Source organism: Equus asinus, chromosome 8, assembly GCF_041296235.1.
Source record: "Equus asinus isolate D_3611 breed Donkey chromosome 8, EquAss-T2T_v2, whole genome shotgun sequence".
Classification (NCBI taxonomy): domain Eukaryota; kingdom Metazoa; phylum Chordata; class Mammalia; order Perissodactyla; family Equidae; genus Equus; species Equus asinus.
The window spans coordinates 43,705,534-43,725,656 of record NC_091797.1 but is presented as its reverse complement, the minus strand read 5'-3'; the positions used below and the strand labels follow the sequence as shown (position 1 = coordinate 43,725,656).

At 39.3% G+C, this 20,123-nt stretch overlaps 2 non-coding genes across 2 annotated transcripts; one reads left to right on the top strand and one right to left on the bottom strand.

Annotated features, from left to right (window-relative positions):
* On the bottom strand, positions 1-74 carry TRNAI-AAU (transfer RNA isoleucine (anticodon AAU)). Its single transcript has one exon. It is a non-coding gene; the product is annotated as a tRNA-Ile (tRNA).
* Positions 75-16,571: 16,497 nt separating this feature from the next.
* TRNAM-CAU (transfer RNA methionine (anticodon CAU)) lies at positions 16,572-16,644 on the top strand. Its single transcript has one exon. It is a non-coding gene; the product is annotated as a tRNA-Met (tRNA).
* Positions 16,645-20,123: the final 3,479 nt, after the last annotated feature.

The following is a 20,123-nucleotide window of genomic DNA, read 5'->3' as shown; positions in this document are numbered from 1 at the left end:
TGGCCCGTACGGGGATCGAACCCGCGACCTTGGCGTTATTAGCACCACGCTCTAACCAACTGAGCTAACCGGCCAAGAGCCACCACTTTTCTTTCTCTTTCTCCTCACTTATTTAACGGTGAATATTATTCCAATCACCAAAGGAAGTTTTTTGGAGGGGTTCATCTTAGAGCCTTAGAAGAAGTTAGATCCTTGATTTGTTCTTAGCCCAAAATTTCAGTTAAAATAAAATTCTGCAAGAAGAAAGTTCAAATGTCACCTGCTTGGGTGTTTCGCGACGTTGGGCTTTCATGACCACCTTACTTAAAAATGCAACCTCACCCGCCCTCTGGAGCGTCTCTTTCCTTCTTTTCTACTTCGTCCCCACTGCCTCCTAGGCACCCCCTGAGAAACTGAAAGAAGACAATTAGCCCCACTAGCTCTCCGCCTGCTGTCAAGGCAGATATAAGTCATCTACTCAGGCCTCCCTGCAACTGGCTTCCAGCACAATTCCCAGGGTTCTCCACCCACTTTTCCCTAAAGGGAGAATTTCATCCCCCTCCTTTCCATTTTTACCTAATTCTGGAAACCATTCCCATATTCCTATTTGAAAAAGACACTTTAGATAAATACGTTCCATTTGCAGTCTTTTTTCCTTTCATTTCTTCTTCCTAAAACAAGTTAAGCGGTTGACACCTTGAGCACAGAAAGACTCAACTTTGAAGCTCTGACTCATGACCTTGAAACTGAAAGACTCGCTGGGAGCTCCGCGGATCCAGCTGTCCGACGAGGCTGACACATTCTGCTCCAAAGAGAAGACCTGATTTCCCTCCGCGAGCCGTGCTTCCGCCTGGCTAGCCATTCTCTCGTAGCGCGAACATCGGTTCCTCAGGATTCAGTTTTGGAACTGTCCGGGATCCCGGGTAACGTGGTTCGCAGCACGCAGAGTCCACGGAGAGGGTGAATCCCCAAGGACACCCACGGTGGCTACGTACTGAATAATTGACTAAATAAAGGAGTCTCAACCCACTGCCTTGCCTTATTACAGAGGTTCAGCTTCTCTGCCTGGGCCACTTTGCTAATGTCCTGTTTCTCCTCCTGGCTTTTGGACTCGACTCTCATCTCTCTCCAATCCATTTTTCACGGGGCTGGCCTGTCTTGCCGCCTCACTCCTGAAATTCTATCCACCGGCCCTCCCCACAGCCTGACCCTTGTTAATCCTCTTTCGCGCAGTGTTGCTGTCCTCTCCCGCGCGTTGCACAGGCAGGAAATGCCCTTGGATGAGGCAGCTGGAGGCGTCCTCCTCCTCAGAGCTTCATCATGGACATAGCCTTGAGGAGAAAGAAAAAAAGGAAAGAAATCTGCTAAAAAATAGGTTGAGGATAACACATATCCTCTTTATGCCTTTTTGTCTGGTCTGAAAGCCGGCGCCCGAAAAGAAGAAAAAGACGGAAAAGAAAAGACTCCGGAAATCTCTGAGGTTGTTCAGGCCATAAAGCAGAGCACTGCGATCACCGCGCCACCAGAAACCGGCGAGCGACATTCTGCTTTATTCCTTAGTCCTAATAATGAGGGATGTAAACTCAGCACGAACTCGGTGGGTGGAATGAGCATATTTTCGATGTGGCAGATTCCCACGGCTGTTCCCAAAACTCCAGAGAATCCTGCATTTTACTGCGTTTCCTCTTCATCATCTGTTTCCCCCTTAATTTCCTCCATGGAAGAACTCGGCGCTGAGGAAAACTCTTCCTTTCCTTGCCTCTGAACTTTGAACTTCGTGACCGACCGCAGCGATTATCCCACCCACTCACGGGCAAGCCCCTTAGAACGTGAAAATTTTAAAACAAGTATTTTTAAGTCGTCAAAAAAAGCAAGAACCTCCAGGCCGAATGCAGAAACTAAACGGCTGCTGGGAGCCCCCTCTCTCAAGCCGCCCGCCTGGGGCGCCCTCGGAATTCTTGCGCGGTCAGAGGACACACCCACGTTCTCTGTCGTCACCATGGAGGTCTTGGAGGAGGCGGTTTCAGGGACCCGGGAAGAGACCCTGAGCCTTTTACAACCTGGAGAATGCCGGGAGGGTTGGTGGGCCGCGCTCACGGTCTGTGGAATTGAGAAGTTGCGAGAGTTTGTGTCTTTAACGCGACAGGGGCCTGGCCTGAGAAACAGATGGGCAGCGAGGATGGAGGCCTTACAGCTCCCAAAACGCCCGGGTTTATACCTGATTCGTTGTTTTTCCCGCTAGTATAACGGACCCTTTCATGTTCGGGCTCTGAGCTCTCCTTATTTTGCCCTCTGATGCAAAAGGGTTACGCGGCCGGCGTTTGTTAACTGCGGGATTCTGCATGTGCCCAAGGTCAAGGCGCAAATGCAAAATCGTACACAACTTAACACCGTGATCAGCTAAGTCCCGCGTTTCTCACATCAAATCCCTAAGCTGTAAAAAGGGCCGCATTCGTCCTAGTTCTGTAACTGACGAAGCAGACTTGGTTGCAGATCCCGTCTCTCTTTAGCTTGTGTCCGTTAGGGAAGTCGTTTTATTCCTCAGCTGTCTTTTTTGTAAAAGGAGACAGTTGTTCTACACTTTCTAAGGACCCTTTCAGAGCTAAGGTCTCATAACTGTATTGTAACTTGGTCTCCTGAGTGGCCCCATTGGTGAGGAAAGAGGATAAAATGAGAACTTACCAAAGCCCAATGACTCACAACACAGAAAAAGTCTACAAAGGATGCTGTACAACCCAAACTAAGCTCAAATTATCTTAACACTAATGTAAGTGAGCAAAAGTGAGGCCATCTTGTTCCGCTAAATGGCCCCAGCCCCTCCTCTTTGTGACTACTCACTGCTCTGCACGTACTCGAAAAACATTCACATGCTCTCCTGGTTTATGGCCTCCACCTATGTATATACTCCCCAATACCTTGATAAATTAAAACTTGTTCTATGAGTTTCTCTCCAGGAACAGGCTGACCACAGGTAGGAAACACACTTACAAGGTATCCATCAGAGCTGACAGAAGAATGGAACAATGTCACGCTTGGAGCCTGTCAAAATCCCTGGACCCCTTCCTCACTGCCCATTTTCCCTATATAACTGCTTGAAGATTCGGTAATCCTTGAAGATGGGTCTTTTGAGACATTAGTCACCCATCTTCTGATTAGCCAGCTAATCTAATTAAACTTCCTTTCTTGATCTCTAACTCGTCATTGGCTCAGATCACAGGGAGCAGAGCAAGCCCATTGTTTGCTATCACTAATTTGTTCAGACCCACTATTCCAAGATAAAACCAAAGGCAAACTGATCTAACAACAGTGCTCAGATCTTCCTGTTCCAGTGGATGTAGTAGTGTTGGATTTGCAATTTTATTTTATTTTATTTTTTGCATATGACACTCACTTCTGTTCCAAAAGATTCGCTTGGTCTCAATATGATCTCATCAAAGTGGGCCTCTACAATTACCCTAGGACATCTGTGATCCAAAAATAAGAGAGGGGACATTTAAACTTACTCCTAAATACACCCACATGGTACCATTACTTGAGGAAGGAGATTTGAACAAACTCACCTCTGGAATCTTTAAGCAAAGGTAATGATTATTGACAGTCCTCCCATCAGATTCTGAATATGGTGCGCCACTTCTACTCCTCTTGGGTCTGAGGTGACACTAGCCATCTCACAGTTGATTCCATTGGGAGGTACCAGGAGAAAAGCAAGAAAAGACAGAAATGTGGATTCAAAAATGATTAGTTTGGTAACAGGAAGGTAAACAATATGATGTTTTTCATTCAGTTCACCTTTGTTCTAAGAGTGGACCTGCCTAAAGGAGTGTAACACGTTTCTATTAATTAATAGACAGGTAGAGTAAGTCACTAACCCCACTATAAACCCATCTCCCTTCTTTGTGTGACAAATTGATGAAGCTATTCTTTCCTCTGCAGGTAAAATGAAGTCTGGAATATAGGTCACAATATAAACAATTCTGTAGTGCAGAATTTCTCATAATGAACACTTTTCCAGTTAAACATATAAGAAAATATAATTAGAGTGTGAAATTAATAAATTAATCAGGTTATAAACTGTAATATGAATCACAATAATATATACATTGTTTTAATATAATGTTAATAATTTTTAGATTTAACAATTAAACATGAATCATGACTAAACAGAATTTATATCTAAAAATGAAATAACAAAGAGAGATTTGAGGTAGTAAGAGCTTCTGACAAAACACATTTTCCCTTGAATGTACCTGAGGTGCATTTGCCAGAGCAGAATGACGTGGTCTTTGACATGCAGTCGCTCATTTGGGGAATGCATTCTTTGCCATCATAATCAAGAAGGAGGAACAGAAGCAGTTTGTACTCACATGGAAAAGAAAAAAGTAAACGTTTATATTTTTACTCCAGGGCTATGCCAATTCGTCTGTTTTTCCTAGTCTAGTCCAAAGAGAACTGGATTATCTATACCATCAGCAAAACATTGGCCCACTCTATCGACAACCTCATTTCAATAAAACCGAGTGAGCAAGAAGTAACAAGTAAATTGTAGATTTTCTTAAGACCGCTATGCTCCAGAGGGTGGGAGATAAAACCAACAAAAATTCAGAGACCTGCCCTATGAATGAAGTCTTTAGGCACCCAGTAGGCTGTGTCCTACTGGGACATTTCCTCCAAAGAAAAGGACACGTTGCATTTTGAAACTTCCACCACTTAGAAGAGAGCACAATGCTCCTTAGGTTTGTTTGGGTTGTGCAGGCTGCATGTTCCATACTTGGGGATCCCTCTGTGACATATTTGCTGACAGATATCGGAGGGTTTGAGAGAGACTTGTTAGTTCCCACATCAGATTCAGTTTTTTGTTTTGTTTTTTACATTTTCCTTAAATTCCAATTGAACTGCTGCTTTTAAGTCTTCTTGTGCTCATTTACTGCCTGGGTACAAGGACATTTTAATAATTATTTACTGAATGTGTTTGCTAGTCATAAGATTACATTAATTTCTCTTATTGATAAGCTTTATGGTTATGTCCAATTATACTTGAGATTCTTTCTAAGTGAGCCAATTATGAGGTAGAACTAATGAAATTTTAGACTTGAAGCATAAACTTGAGGGTATTGGATATGTTGCTGTTTTCCATTTTGCTCTTTTACACTGAGGGCTTTGAGTCTATGAGACATAAACAGACAAATTGTATGATATAGCTTACTAGACTTATGATTTTGAGGGCAAGGACCATCCCATTTATTTTTTCATTCCTTTCTGTCTCTTGTTCTCCTTCCCCCTACCAGAACCTCTATGCTGAACACAATTCCTGTCATGTCAGTACTCAAAAATTGGATTGACTAGTGTGGTCAGGATGGGTAAATTTAGGGTGGGACATGGAATCAGACTGGTGATTCTCACTTCTTTCTATCACTAGAATAAAGGACCAGAGACATATGATCATCTCAAAAGATGCAGAAAAAGTATTTGACAAAATCCAATAGCCCTTCATGATGAAAACACTCAACAAATCAGGAGTCAAAGGGAACTTCCTCAACTTGATCAAGGACATCCAAGAAAAACCCACAAGTAACATCATACTTAATGGTGAAAAACACACCTAAGAACAAGACAAGGATGTATACTCTCATCACTTCTATTCAACATTGTGCTAGATGTTTTAACCAGGGAAATTAGGCGAGAAAAAGAAATAAAAGGTATCCGGATTGGAAAGGACAAAGTAAAACAATCGCTATTCACAGCTGACATGATCTTATATGTAGAAAATCCTAATGAATCCACTAAAAACTTAGAATTAATAAACAAGTCTAGCAAGGTTGCAAGATAAATGATCAATGTAAAACAATTATATTTCCATATATTTGTAATGAATGCCTTCAAGATGAAATCAAGAAAACAATTCAATTTACAGTAAAATCAAAAAGAATAAAATACTTAGAAATAAGTTTAACAAAAGAAGTTCAAAATTTGTACTCAAAACTGTAAAAGCTAGTTTAAAGAAATGAACAAGATTCAAACAAATGGAAAAAGATCTCATGTTCACGGATTGGAAGACTTACTGTTGTGAAGACAGCAATACGTCCCAAATTGATCTACAGATTCAGTGCAATCCCTGTCAGAATCCCAGCCGACTTCTTTGTAGAAATTGATGAGCCTATTCTAAAATTCATATAGCATTGCAAGTGACTCAAAGTAGACAAAACAATCTTGAAAATGAAGAACAAGGTAGGAGGATTCACATTTACTGATTTCAATGTTTACTACAAAGCAATGGTATTTAAGTCAGTGGTACACTGGCACAAGGATAGACATAGAAATCCATATAATAGAATTGAGAGTCCAGAAATAAAGCCATAGCTCTGTGGTCAATTGTTTTTTTTTTTTTTAAGGAAGATCAGCCCTGAGCTAACATCTGCCAATCCTCCTCTTTTTGCTGAGGAAAACTGGCCCTGAGCTAACATCCGTGCCCATCTTCCTCTACTTTATATGTGAGACGCCTACCACAGCATGGTGTGTCAAGCGGTGCCATGTCCGCACCCGGGATCCGAACTGGCGAACCCCAGGCCGCTGAGAAGCGGAACGTGTGAACTTAACCACTACGCCACCGGGCTGGCCCTCAATTGATTTTTTGACAAGGATATCAAGGCCATCCAATAGAAAAAGAATAGTCTTTACAACAAATGGTGCTGGGACAACTGGCTGGTCACATGAGAAAGAGTGAAGTTGGACCCTTAACTCACGCCATATACAAAAATTAACCCAAAGTGGATCAAATATCTAAATATAAGAGTTAAAAAATATAAAACTCTTGGAAGGAATCACAGGGTTAAATCTTCATGATTTGGGATTGGGCAAAGGATTCTTAGACATTGTGCCAAAAGTACAAGTGACAAAAAAAAGTTAAACTTTATGAAAATTAAAACTTTTGTCTTCATAGGACGCAATCAAGAAAGTGAAAAGACAACTCACCGATTGGGAGAAAATATTTGCAAATCACATATCTAAAAAGGGGCTTGCACCCAGGGTATATAAGAAGCTCTTACAAATCAGCGATAAAAAGACAAATCATCCGATTAAAAATGGGCAAGGATCTCAACCGACATTTCTCCAAGAAAGACACAGAAATAGCCAAGAAGCACGTGAAAAGGTGCTCCACATCATTAACTGTCAGCATGCAAATCAAAACCAGTATCAAATACCACTTCACATCCACGAAGATGACTAGAATAAAAATGTCAGATAATAACAAGTGTTGATGAGGACATGCAGAAGCAAGAATCCTCACACACTGCCGGTAAGAATGTGAAACGGTGTAGCCACTTTGGAAAAGTCTGACAGCTCTTCAAATGGTTAAACATAGAGTTATTATATGACTCATCAATTCCACCCTGAGGCACACACCTAAGAGAAATAAAAACATATGTCCCCACAAAAACTTGTCCATGAATGTTCAAAGCAGCATTATTCATAATAACCAAAAATGGAAATAACCCAAATGTCCACGAACTGAAGAATGGGTAAACAAAAGGTAATGCATCCATACAATGGAATATTATTTGGCAATAAAAAGGAATGATCTGATACATACTACAACATGGATGAAACTTCAAAACATCTACCAGTTACAAAAGATCACACAATATATAATTCCATTTATATGAATTGCTCAGAATAGAGAAATCTGTAGAAACAGAAAGTGGATTAGTGGTTTCTTAGGCCTGGTGCAAAATACGGGGTGAAGAAGGTGATAGCTAAAGGGTACAATGTTTCCATTTGGGGTGATGAAAATGTTCTCATATTGTCATACTGGCTCATTCGAGCTGATTGTTAGATATTCAAAAATTTCCAAGCCACTTGTTAAAAACCATTGGTAGCTTGAAATCAACCATGATGGGTGCATTTATACCAGGGAACTGGCAAATGCTACAAACCAGGTTTTTGGTATGTTTATGTGTGTGTCTGTGTATCCTTGTGTACACGTATCTTTGAGATCCAGTTACCAGCACACCACACAATCGTTAAGGGCCAGGCACTGTATTAGTGTTATGTATGCAGATATAAATAAGAATATAATTTTTTGCCCTCTAGGAACTTAAAACCTAATAAGAGAGATAAATAGACAAACTACAATTATGAGACAGTCTGGATATTGACTGTGAGCTCATAGACACCTGAGAGAAATCTATCCCAGTCATTGAATGCAGAGCAAGGTAAAGGAGAGCAAGCAAGGAGAGGGGATGGTGGGGCTATGTTTCAGGCATAAAGAAATAACACCAAGGCCTGGAGTAGATCTAGTATATGATTTTCATTTGTTTTGAGGAGCTGGAAATAGTTATGTGTGAATTCTAGTAGAAAAAATGATGCTGGATATAAATTCCATGTTGAAATAATAAAGGCAAAAGAGTTTTGACTTTATGGTTATAACAGTAAGCAGTCATTCAACACTAATAAGAAGTGAGCCACATAACTAGATTAGGAATTGAAGAAACACTCTGGAGTGTGTACTATGAAAAAAAAAGTGACAGGGAAAATCTTGTAGGTATTAAGATAAGCGTTAATAACAGTACTGTTAATAATATAGCTAGATGATTTGAACTAAGATGGGGCAGGTAAGCAAGAAAATTAGATACGTGAATAGTTCATTCACTGAGAGAGACAATCTTCCGTCTTAATAAACATAAAATGATTGATATTATAGAGATATAATCTCTAATCACAACAAAATTAAATTAGAACTCAATAACAAATAGGTATCTGGAAAGTTCCCAAATATTTAGAATTAAATAACATACTTCTAAATAATCCATTGGTCGAAGGAGAAATGACAAGGCAAATTAGAAAATATTTGCAACTTTATGTTAGTAAAAATACAACTTAGGGAAATTTTTGTAATGCAGATAAAGCAATGATAAAAGAAAATTTATAGCAGAAAATTCTCATATTAGAAAAGAAAAAAGTCTAAAATCAATGATAAAAGATTTTATCTTAAAAAGCTAAATAAAGAAGAGTAAATTAAATCCAAAGAAGGGAAATAATAAAAAGAAGAAATCAATGAAAGAGGAAACAGACAGGCAATAAAGAAAATCAGTAAAACAAAAGCTGGTTCTCTGAAAATATCCATAAAATTAATAAACTAGGGGGGCTGGCCCCGTGGCCGAGTGGTTAAGTTCGCGCGCTCCGCTGCAGGCAGCCCAGTGTTTCGTTGGTTCGAAGCCTGGGCGCGGACATGGCACTGCTCATCAGACCACGCTGAGGCAGCGTCCCACATGCCACAACTGGAAGAACCCACAACGAAGAATACACAACTATGTACCGGGGGGCTTTGGGGAGAAAAAGGAAAAAATAAAATCTTTAAAAAAAAAAAAATAAATAAACTAGATATGCTGGTCAAAAACAAAGAGAGAGAGAGAGAAAGAAGATAAAATTTATCAATAACAAGAGAGGACATCACTAAAGACAAAATAGAAAAATTCTTTTAAAACACAACTTACTTAAACATGCACAAGAAGAAATAGAAATATTGAAAAGCCTATTAAAGACATTGGACTTATAAATTAAAAACTTTCCACAAAGCCACTGATGTTATATTTCATTAAATATTCTTGGCATATTTTCATTCACTGGTATATTTAATTAAATATTTTTGATAAAAAGAAATATCCGTCAATCAAATCTTAACATTTGTCAGATAAAAGAGGAGGAAATACTTCCCATCTTGTTTTATGAGTCCAACATAACCCTGATGTCAAAAGCAGAGAAAATCATTACAAGGAAAGAAAACTATAGGCTAACACTCCTCATGAACGTAGAGGCAAATATTGTTTTAAAATATTAACAAATTGAATCCAGCAATATATAAAATGGATGATACACCATGAATTAGGAAAATTTGTCTCAGGAATGAAAGGTTAATTCAGCATTGAAAAGTCAATCAAATGTAACATATCACATTAACAAGACAAATATATATATAATGATCTCACTAGACAGAAAAAATATTTGACTAAATTCACTATATATGATTTTTTAAAAATCTCAGTGAGCTTGGAATAGTAGGAAACTTCTTCAAATGAATAAAAGATATTTAAGAAACTTACAATTAGGGGCTGGCCTGGTGGTGCAGCGGTTAAGTGCCCACTTTCTGCTTCCTCAGCTCAGGGTTTGCTGGTTCCAATCCCGGGTGTGGACAAGGCACCGCTTGTCAAGCCATGCTGTGGTAGGCATCCCACATATAAAGTAGAGGAAGATGGGCACGGATGTTAGCTCAGGGCCAGTCTTCCTCCACAAAAAGAGGAGGATTCGCAGCAGTTAGTTCAGGGCTAATCTTCCTCAAAAAAAAAAGAAAAAAAAAGAAACTTACGATTAACAACATACTTAATAGTAAAAGATTAAATGTTCCCTATAAGATAAGAGAAAAAATGCAAAAATATCTGTTCACACATCTTCTATTCTACATTTTGGTCCTGGCTAGTGCAAAAAAACAAAAAAAAAAAGCAATGACTGACTGAATGAATAGCATATACATTTTAAAAGAATAAATAAAACCATATTTGTATGCAAACAACATAATCAGGTATATAGAAAATCCTAATAAATCTACAAAACAAGCATTACATCTAAAAGTAAGTCTAGCTAGGTCATGGGTTACAACAATAATATACACAAATCAATTGTATTTCCATATACAAGCAACAAAGAATTGGAACATTGTTACCATTTTCAATTAAAATAAATGACATACTTAGAAATAAATTTACCAATGTGCAAAAGGCCTGTACACAAAAATCTACAAAAGGTTGCTGAGAAAAACTAAAGAAAATCTAAATAATTGGTGTTGTATACCATATTCAAAGATTGAAAAATTCAACATCATTAAGACATCAGTTCTTTTTCTGAGTTGATCTATAGTCTGAATGAAATCCTAATCAACATCCTAGCAGGAGTTGTTGTAGAAATTGACAAGCTGATTCTAACGGACCTAGAATAGCCAAAATAATTAGGAAAAGTAAAGCAAAGTTAGAGGGCTTACACCGCATGATTTTAAGACTTTATATTACAAAACTACAGAAACCAAAATAGTGTGGTATTGCCATAAGGATACTTACATAGATTAATAGAATAAAATAGAGAGTTCAGAAATAGACCAACACATCTGGTCAATTGATTTATGACAAAGGTACAAATGTAATTTAATGGGGGAAAAGGAAAGTCTTTTCAAAAACGATTCTGGAAATTGAATATACATATGGCAATAAATGAATCTCCATCCTTATCTCACATTCTATACAAAAATTAAATCAAAATGTTCCATATTGATAAAGGTTAACACTAAAACTATCCAATTTGCATATGTAAACAAGAAAAAATCTGCATATTTAGTGGATGTAGAAAAAGTTTTCTTAGGAGGGACCCAAAAAGCATGAGACATTTAAAAAGAAGATAAATTGGATTTCACAAAATTTTTAAATGTTTGCTTTCTGAAACACATTAAGAAAATACAAAGACAAGACAAAGACTTGAAGAAAATATTTAACATATTTTTATAAGCAAATTTATTATATATACACATATAACAAAAGATTTGCATTGAAAATATAAAACATATTCTTACAACTCAGTGATACAAGGACAAACACCCAGTAAGGCTAAGGGCAAAAAACTCAAGCATGCATTTCACAAAATAAGATGCATGCGTGGCCAACAGGCGCATTAAATGATGTTCAGCAACATTGATCACCAGGGAAATGCAAAGTAAATCCAAATCCAAATTAAAATCCCGACACAAACTAAGATAACTCACAATATCACGTGTAGGCAGGATGTGGAGAAATTGGAACTCTCACACACTGATGGTGGTGGTGGAAATTTGATCATCCAGTTTGGAAAAATATTTGGCAGTTTACTGTAAAGTTAAACATAAGGTTAATATATGATCTAGCAGTTCTCCTCTTACATATTTACTCAAGTGAAATAAAATCATATGCTCACAAAATCTTTCTATGTGAATTTTCATAGCAGCTTTATCCATACCAGTCAAATGTGTATCATCAGGTAAGTACATAATAACTTTTCTGGCATACTTATGCAGTGGAATAGTCTGCAATAAAAGAATAAACAACTGATACATGTAACAACATGGGTGAGTCTCCAAACCATGCAGAGTGAAAAAAAAAACAGATACTAAATACTACAAACTATATGAAATTCAAGAACAGACAAAACTCATCTGTATTGATAGAAATCAGCTCAGTGGTTGCGTGGAACTGTGGTGGAGGTGTGTGTGGGAGGTTAATTGCAAAAAGCCCTGAGGGAACTCTTTGAGATAATGGATGTTTTGGGTTGAATCATATTCCCCCCAAAAGATATGTTGAAATCCTAACCTCCATTATCTCAAAATGTGATTTTATTTGGAAATAGGGTCTTTACACAAGTAATCAAGTTAAAATGAAGTCATTAAGATAAGCCCTGATACAACATGACTAGTGTCTTTATTAAAAGGGGAAATTTGGACACAGAGAGAGACAGGGCCAAGAGAGAAGACAATGTAGGGGAAGACGGCCACGTGAGTGAGTGACACATCTACAAGTGAAGCAACTCTGAAGATTGCTGGCAAACACCAGAAGCTAGAAGAGGCAAGGAGAGATTCTTACCAACAGCCATTAGAGAGAGCATGGCCTCACCAAAACCTTGATTTCAGACTTCTAGCCTCCAGAACTAAGACCACAAATTTCTGTTGTTTTAAGCCAGCCGGTTTTTGGTATTTTGTTACGGCAGCCCTAGGAAACGAATACAATGCAACCGTTCTATATGTTAATTGTGGCAGTGGTTACATGTGTGTATGCATTTGTCAAAACGCACTAACTCACTTAAAATGTATGCATTTTATTGTATATAAATTATGCTTCAATAAAGTTGACATTTTAAACAATAGGCATCACAATACCAAACACTGGAAAAATAAATTAGCATAGATGAGTTCCTCAGTCTAGTTATTTCTAAAAAAAAAACAACAGAATTGCTAAATTCAATGATGTAAGATTCAATAGATTAGCACTGCACTGCAGACTCAAGGAGGAAGTAGATAACACGTCTCAGCTCCCCTAACAGAGAAACAATAGCACAGATACTGGATAAAAGATGAGTTACTTGAAGGAACAATAAATGGAAACATACTTGGTTTTATTTCCAGATTTGTGGGATGGTGTGGAGAAGGTGTTATTAAAACATGATGCACTCAACAGAGCATTGAGTAACTATGCTAATTAGTGATCATATTCCTTTCTCTTTCATCTAATTAGGAGAATAAAATTGAAAGAGAGCTAGAGCTTTCCTAGCGCCACCTTTTGAAAGCTAGTCTCCCTTTTCCCCAGCAAGGGGATCATCCGTGTGTTCCAGGTCTGAGGCTGATTCTCAGAAATTCCAGTTCTGGCTCCACCCTAGTAGTGAAGTTCCCGGAGAGTTTGAGCGACCTGGAAACTGGTGGAATCTGGAATGAGATTTGTGTCAAGGTTCTAAAAATAGGCCAAAAGTTAAGGCTGTAAAGGGGAATTAGCTCAAGTGGTAGAGCACCTGCTTAGCATGTGAGAGGTAGCGGGATTGACGCCTGCATTCTCCAGTCTTGTCCCTTCTGTCTCCCAATTCCTGGGCTATCAATGGTATTCAGGAGATAAATTCGCTAGATTTACCTCTCTTTGCCTCTGTGCCACCTGTTCCATGCCTCCATGCTATGTTCGAAAAGAAAAGAAATGAAATATTACATACCAAAACAAAAAAAGGAAGAGATTAGTCAAAAACGTCTTTTACAAACACAGGTCTTGGGGCCTCAGCTTGAAGTTAATAAAAATATTTTTTTGTGGGAAAATCAAACTTTCCTTTTTGGGGTACTAAGAATGAGGAACAGCCTGGGAATTGTGTCAGGAGGCAGAAGCAAGAGAGTCTGGATGTGCCAACTTTTTAATTTTATTCACATTGCCAACCCATGGTCAGGTAGCGGATATAAATTTTCCTTCTATCAGATTCTCTGAGAGTTTGCAGGTATGAAGAAGAAAAACAAAGCAGATATGAGAGATTTGGAAGGATGGTGGGGGAAGATTTGGGCTAGCATGTTAACTTCACTGTCAGATACGCCCTCACTAAGGAGGTGACAGTCATTCCTTCTATTCATCTCCCTGCATTTTCTAACAAAAATGTGCTCAAAATAAATAGGGAATCAGATCTTTCTCTAACTACCCAGAAGAACCACATTAAAAAATGTGTTTTTGAAATTGCAATATTATCCCCTTTTCAGAGAAACTGTGTGAGGTTCTCTATTAACCACAGGTCATATGGCTTTTAGATCAGTTGCCCAGAGCAGAGCTTAAAATGCTGAAGGGGGCATTTGATCTTTGTATGCACTGGGTTCTAAGAGATCCTATAGGTCCCGGGCTACTGTCAGAATTTGCCTGTCTTTTCATCCGTCTTTCTTCTCCATTGCCCAAATCTCTCTCTCTGGCACTACTTGATTCCTCTCAGCATCGCCTTACATTGATCATAATAGAAAAACATTGATAGAAACACACTGGTTAAATCTGTTTTTCTATATCATTTCCTTATTTGGAAATTAACACAATAAATGTTATAAATAATAAAGCATTTTGTTGAATTTGTGTCCCATATGAGAATTCCAGTTCTTAAGGTGTGCATTCCTCATAAACTGGGACCATGAAGGAGGATCCCGAAGCTGCCCCAAACCACCTGCAGTTCCATAAAAGCCATTGGATAATGCCTGTACCCACCAGTCTCTCTGCAGATTAACACCCTCTTGAACTCCCCCAACCACATTTCCTTCTCACACAAAGGAATTCCTGTGGATTTGTCAGGGCCTGGCTCAAGCTTCTCATTTTCTGTTCAGTCTTTACCACTCTGGAACTACTCTCTACTTTGAGGCTTCCAATTACCTATATAGCATTTCTCCATTCAGCAAATGTTAATTAAGCAAAATCCCTACTTGATATTAGTTATATTCAGAGGAAATAACTATATTCCTATCTTAAAGGATAATCATGCTTGAGTGGAAAACAGACCTAGAAACCACTACAACTCTGAGATAACTGAGCTAAAATAGCCTTCACTGAAATCACAAGGTAAAGCCCTCTTCTGTTGGCCTGGGGAATTAAAGGTCTAGACAGGCATAAGAAAGGCCAGGGTGAGTGTGGTTGCCCAATGGACCAAGAGAAATGGGGTGTGGGGATGGAGGAAGAAGACTTCAAAGAATAATGTATAACCTCCATCTGTTTTCCCTTTTGGCAATGAGATTCTAGAGGTCGGTGACAAGAAATTTTCGTAAGTTTTTTCATATCAAAAATGAAGACTGTAAGCTATCTCTAGGCATGTTACCTGCGTTAACACGTGTACAGCATCTAGAACAGAGCCTAGACCACAGTAATTGCTCAGTAAATATTAACTGCTGTTGTCAGTTTCTGGATAGGTCAGTGGCCTCATCTACTGTGCCTGGTGCTCAGTAAATGCTTCAGGAATGAATTTACACATTAAGAATAAAATTCTCAAGCTTTTTCTTCCTCCACAACACTGGCTCTCCTCCAAGGTTCTTCATCATTCTCTGAGCCCTATGGGAGAAAAGCGTTGTGTGTAGCCTTAGGAACTGTGCATTCACTGGAAAATCCAAGAAATCTCCACTACAGGCAAGCATATCTGGGGATCACATTGAGGCTTAGATCAAAGATGAGATGAAGGTCAAGATCTCTAAATGGGAGACTTGGATCAGAGCTAAAGCCCTGTGGTAGACAAAATACTAAGGCCAAAATGAGTTGATTCTTTATCCACAATTGGAGGGGAATGTGGAAGAGTGCCTATTTCACTTAGAAAGGAGAAGAGGGGGAAAAACTTGGCCATTCTTTCAGGCTAAAGGTAAACTGTTACTTTAGACTCAATATCCCAATGGATATTCAGTACTGGGAATTGACTGACACCAGCATTTGCCTTCTCTACCTTTCCTTAAAACTATTATTCAGTCCAACTGAGGCAGAGCTGTGTTTTCACTTAGACCCAATGGCTTCAAAATTCTCTCCCCTCCTCTCCTGTTATCTTCATACTGGGCCTCAAGTTTGCACTTTTGGGAAGTTGAGAAGAATTAGGTCTTAGGTTTTCCAGGGCTTTTCTAGGAGGTGAGAACATGTCTGGCCCAAGGATGTGGCACGGATGGCCTGAAACCTGAGGCCCTGGCTGGCAGAGGGTAGCGCACTGCTTCTCTTGGGTAACAATGCCTACGATGAGCAGGTGATGATCACAACTCTGGAGCAAGTTAGAATAGCTGTGCCAGCAACCCAGGCAGTTGCAGATGGGGCTTCCACATCTGCAACGTGCATTCGTTACTTCTGGGAGATCAAGAAAGTGAAATTGGGAAGCAGGAGTGAGGCATTTCCCCATGACCTTCTTCAGAAATCCCCATTTCTCATACTCTAAGTTCACGGAGTTTGAGTGATTTTCAAGTAGTATTGATTGTATTCTCTAAAAGTTGGGAATTGACAAAGCATGGGTGCTTGGAAAACAATATATCGTATTTTCCTATAAATATAAAAAGAACTTTGGAAGCTGCCCTCTTAGCACAGTTGGCAGTGCATCAGTCTCATAATCTGAAGGTCCTGAGTTCAAGCCTCAGAGAGGGCAGAAGTTTTTTTTCTGTGTTTTCACAGTGGCCTGGCATAATGTTATCTTGGTAAAAAGAAAGCATAGGTCAAATTACTAAAAAATGGAACACAAAGTAAAATTATCAAAAGTGCCAGATAAAGATTTGAAGACTCATCCAATATTTGCTGAGGATGGAGAAATCAGCTTTGTACCTTGTTGGGCTGCCTCCTACTTTCAGTAAAATGAGTGGTGAAGAAATTTACATTAGTCAGAAACTACCAGCTATACTATATTTTCGCTCTTCCTCTCCATCAGAGGGAAGAATCAGGAGAAATTTCTCTTCCAACTTTGTTCTCTGAAGGTTGTCAACCACAGTTGGGGGTGGAGGAAGTATAAAATCATTGGTTCTTTTAATCATGCAACAAATATTTCTTGGGCACATATCTTATTATTGGACTATTCCAGGTAAAGTAATTCAAGAGTGGTTAAAATGCAAAAATTCCTTCCTGCCTGGAGCTACATCCCAGTTGAAAAGAGTGGGAGAAACAGACAAGAAGCTAATAAGAAAAATGCATAATATGCTAGGTGGTAATGCCTACTGTCAGGTAATCATTAAATAATGAAGGGGGTCTGGAACGTGGAGGTGGCATGTTCAGCTTTCAAGAGAAGAGTCAGGAAAGTTGTCACCTTGAAGATACCTAGTAGTCTCTCCTTCCTGCTCACTCGATGAGGTCCTTATGCCCAAAGAAAAAAAAAATTTTCTAACACTGTCACTAGAGAAATTTTCACCTATCAAGGCAACTGGAGGTTTTGAAAGCTTTTTGCACATAAGGCAGGTATGCTTAGTTGAATGAATAGTGGTACCTTAAAAATCCTTCACATGTTTCTTCATATGGAAAATGAGAACTAAGGGATTCTGCATGTGGAGCAGAGCCTGTGCAATAGGAACTGAGTAGTAAGTGTTAGCTACTGTTCTAGTTGCCTTTTCCCTGTGGAATGGCCCCTTCCACTGAGCTTCTGTCATAGATGTTCATCAGAAGCATGAAGAGTGGATTTACAGATTGAGGTTATAATCCACCAGAGTTCTCTTCTAGGAAAAAGTAGCCTTTCCTCTATGATTTTACATCGTACCTGGGTAAGAAAAGAACTCCAAACAAGCTTGAAAACTTGAATGTTCTCTGGGAAAAGCAGGAACCCCTGCTGTGGAAGAGCATAATCTGAGCATATAGCAGAGTCTCAGTACACAGGTGAGTGCTCAGAAGATCAAAATGGTTAAACAGTGAATCTGACCAGAATGTCCACGGTAGAGAGAAATAACTTGGTTTCATATCCATGATTTGAAAGACATTTGCACCAGAGTTGTCTGTTGAACTCAAAAAAGAAAGGAAGGAAAGAAAGTTGTCATGTCTTTCAAGGTGGAGCAAAGTCTTTTCCCATTATTTCTGATTCAAAACCTCAAAATTTCTGACAGAATGAGAAGGGATTCTGATCCCTAGAGCATCAGTGTTTTTGTTGTTGATATTTCCTGATCATTCCTTAATTTTTTTTAAATGAAATGCTGAGTAAAACCCCTGGTATCCAGTTTCCAATGTTCTCTGAAAAATTCTTTCTCCTGCTAACCCTACCTTATTCTTCTCCTAGGGGCCTAGTGACTTCCTATGCCAATGCCACCTTTCTCCTGAAAGATAGGAGGAGGTACCAAGCCTTACCCAGTGACCTGGGCCACATTGGGAGGGAATAATGGTAAAGATGTGAGGCCCAAAGAGACTGCCCCACCTCCTCCTCCTAGTGGCCATATTTCCAAAGTCAAGTACCAATTGCAACCTTATTTTTATGGTGAGATACATGACCTGTGTAACAGTCCCAAAATTCCAACTGGGAACCCAACTCAGCTGGGACCTTCACTTACCTTCTGGCAATTCAAGATGGAGAAATTGTTTCAGACCTGGATCCTTCTCATGGTCACATACTATAGGTCTCCTTCTCCCCACACTTGCTGACAGAAACAATAGTTTTTCACTGTGCTTTTGCTGAGTTCCTGTTTAAGATGCTCTGCCCTCAGTGAGATCCTCTTCAGTGACAGTGAAGTAACCCTGTGGTACAGGGTTAGACTCATGCAATTGGTTTGGACACATGTCTAGAATGACCACAGGTCAAAAAGTGGGTTAAGCATGGGAATTAGGTGAAATGTTACACTACCTTCTTTGCCCTCAGAGCTAGTGGAAAAGACCCGGTTTCTCAAGTTTTGCTTCTTCATTTCTTTTTTGAGAGGCACCTGCTATCATCAGGTCTTCTCTCCAAAACTCAACTCTAGGAAACACTAGACCTCTTTAAAAAATAGCAATTTTTACATTTCTGATCCTTTTCTTATTTCATACACAAGTCAGCTCAGGCTCACTCTTTGACAAATACTCCACAGTCAATGGGCTATAGACAAGGAAAACAAGGCCTGAAAAATGCTGTGGAGACAGTAAGCATCATCTCTGCTGGGCTGTGTTGGGCATTTTCATCTCAAGATTCACAGTTTTTGGCTGGTGGGAAAGTGGGCCACCCACCACTATTTTCTGAACAGAGACACTCTGGTGAAAAAAAGGCCTCTTTGTAATTGAGATTCCTGGAGTCATTTAGCCTGGTAATAAACAAGGAAAGCTGAAGACAAACACCTAGAAAGATAAGATGTACAAGACAATTTGTAGGTCTGACAACTCAGGGATGCATGAGTCTGGAAGTAGATCATAAAGTCCCAGACGGTCAGAAAAAAGAATATTGTGAAACCAGGGGAATTCTTAGAGAGAACTCATGAAAGAAGAATAAAAGTAAGATATTTATGAAGTCCTTCCTTAAGGACATTCCTTATCTATGTGCTGGGCCCCACCCATCACATATCTGTAATGACAGCGCAGATCAAAACCTTCAGAGGTGCCTGCACAATTATGAAACAACCAGGTGGTGTCTAATTTCCACAGATAGAACCCGAGAAAAATTCTCTCTTTGCAAAGGCAGCTGAAATCTGATTAAAATATGGAAAATATCCCAGCAAGCAATGTTAGAAATGTATTTGATTCCCATTAGTGATCAGAACATGATGAAGCCCAAAAACATGAAGGGAAGAGAAAGAGTCATGATTCTGCCATACAGAGCTATGAAACAGTCCTTGCATTTTCCTCTTCACTGAAGAATTCCCTGAGCTAAAGCTCTTTCAGACATCAGTCCTATGGATGATGCTCTTGGAGACCCTGTGTATGGGTGTTCCTTCAGAAAATCAACATGTCGTTAGGACAGTGGTTCATGATCTTGAAATGAGATGAGAAATTTCTTATATTTTGGCTCTGCTGTGGGTATCTGGTAACTGGGCTCCGTGTGGGCTAGTTTTCCAGCTGTCTTGAGAGACCCTTTCTTTGGCTGCCAACTACTGAATAATAACTCTTCTAATCTTGACTCAGACTTAGTAAAGTGTCTACTTCTTTGCACTTAGTCCCCAAATCAAATGTCACTTTGGTACAGAGTCTACTTCCTTA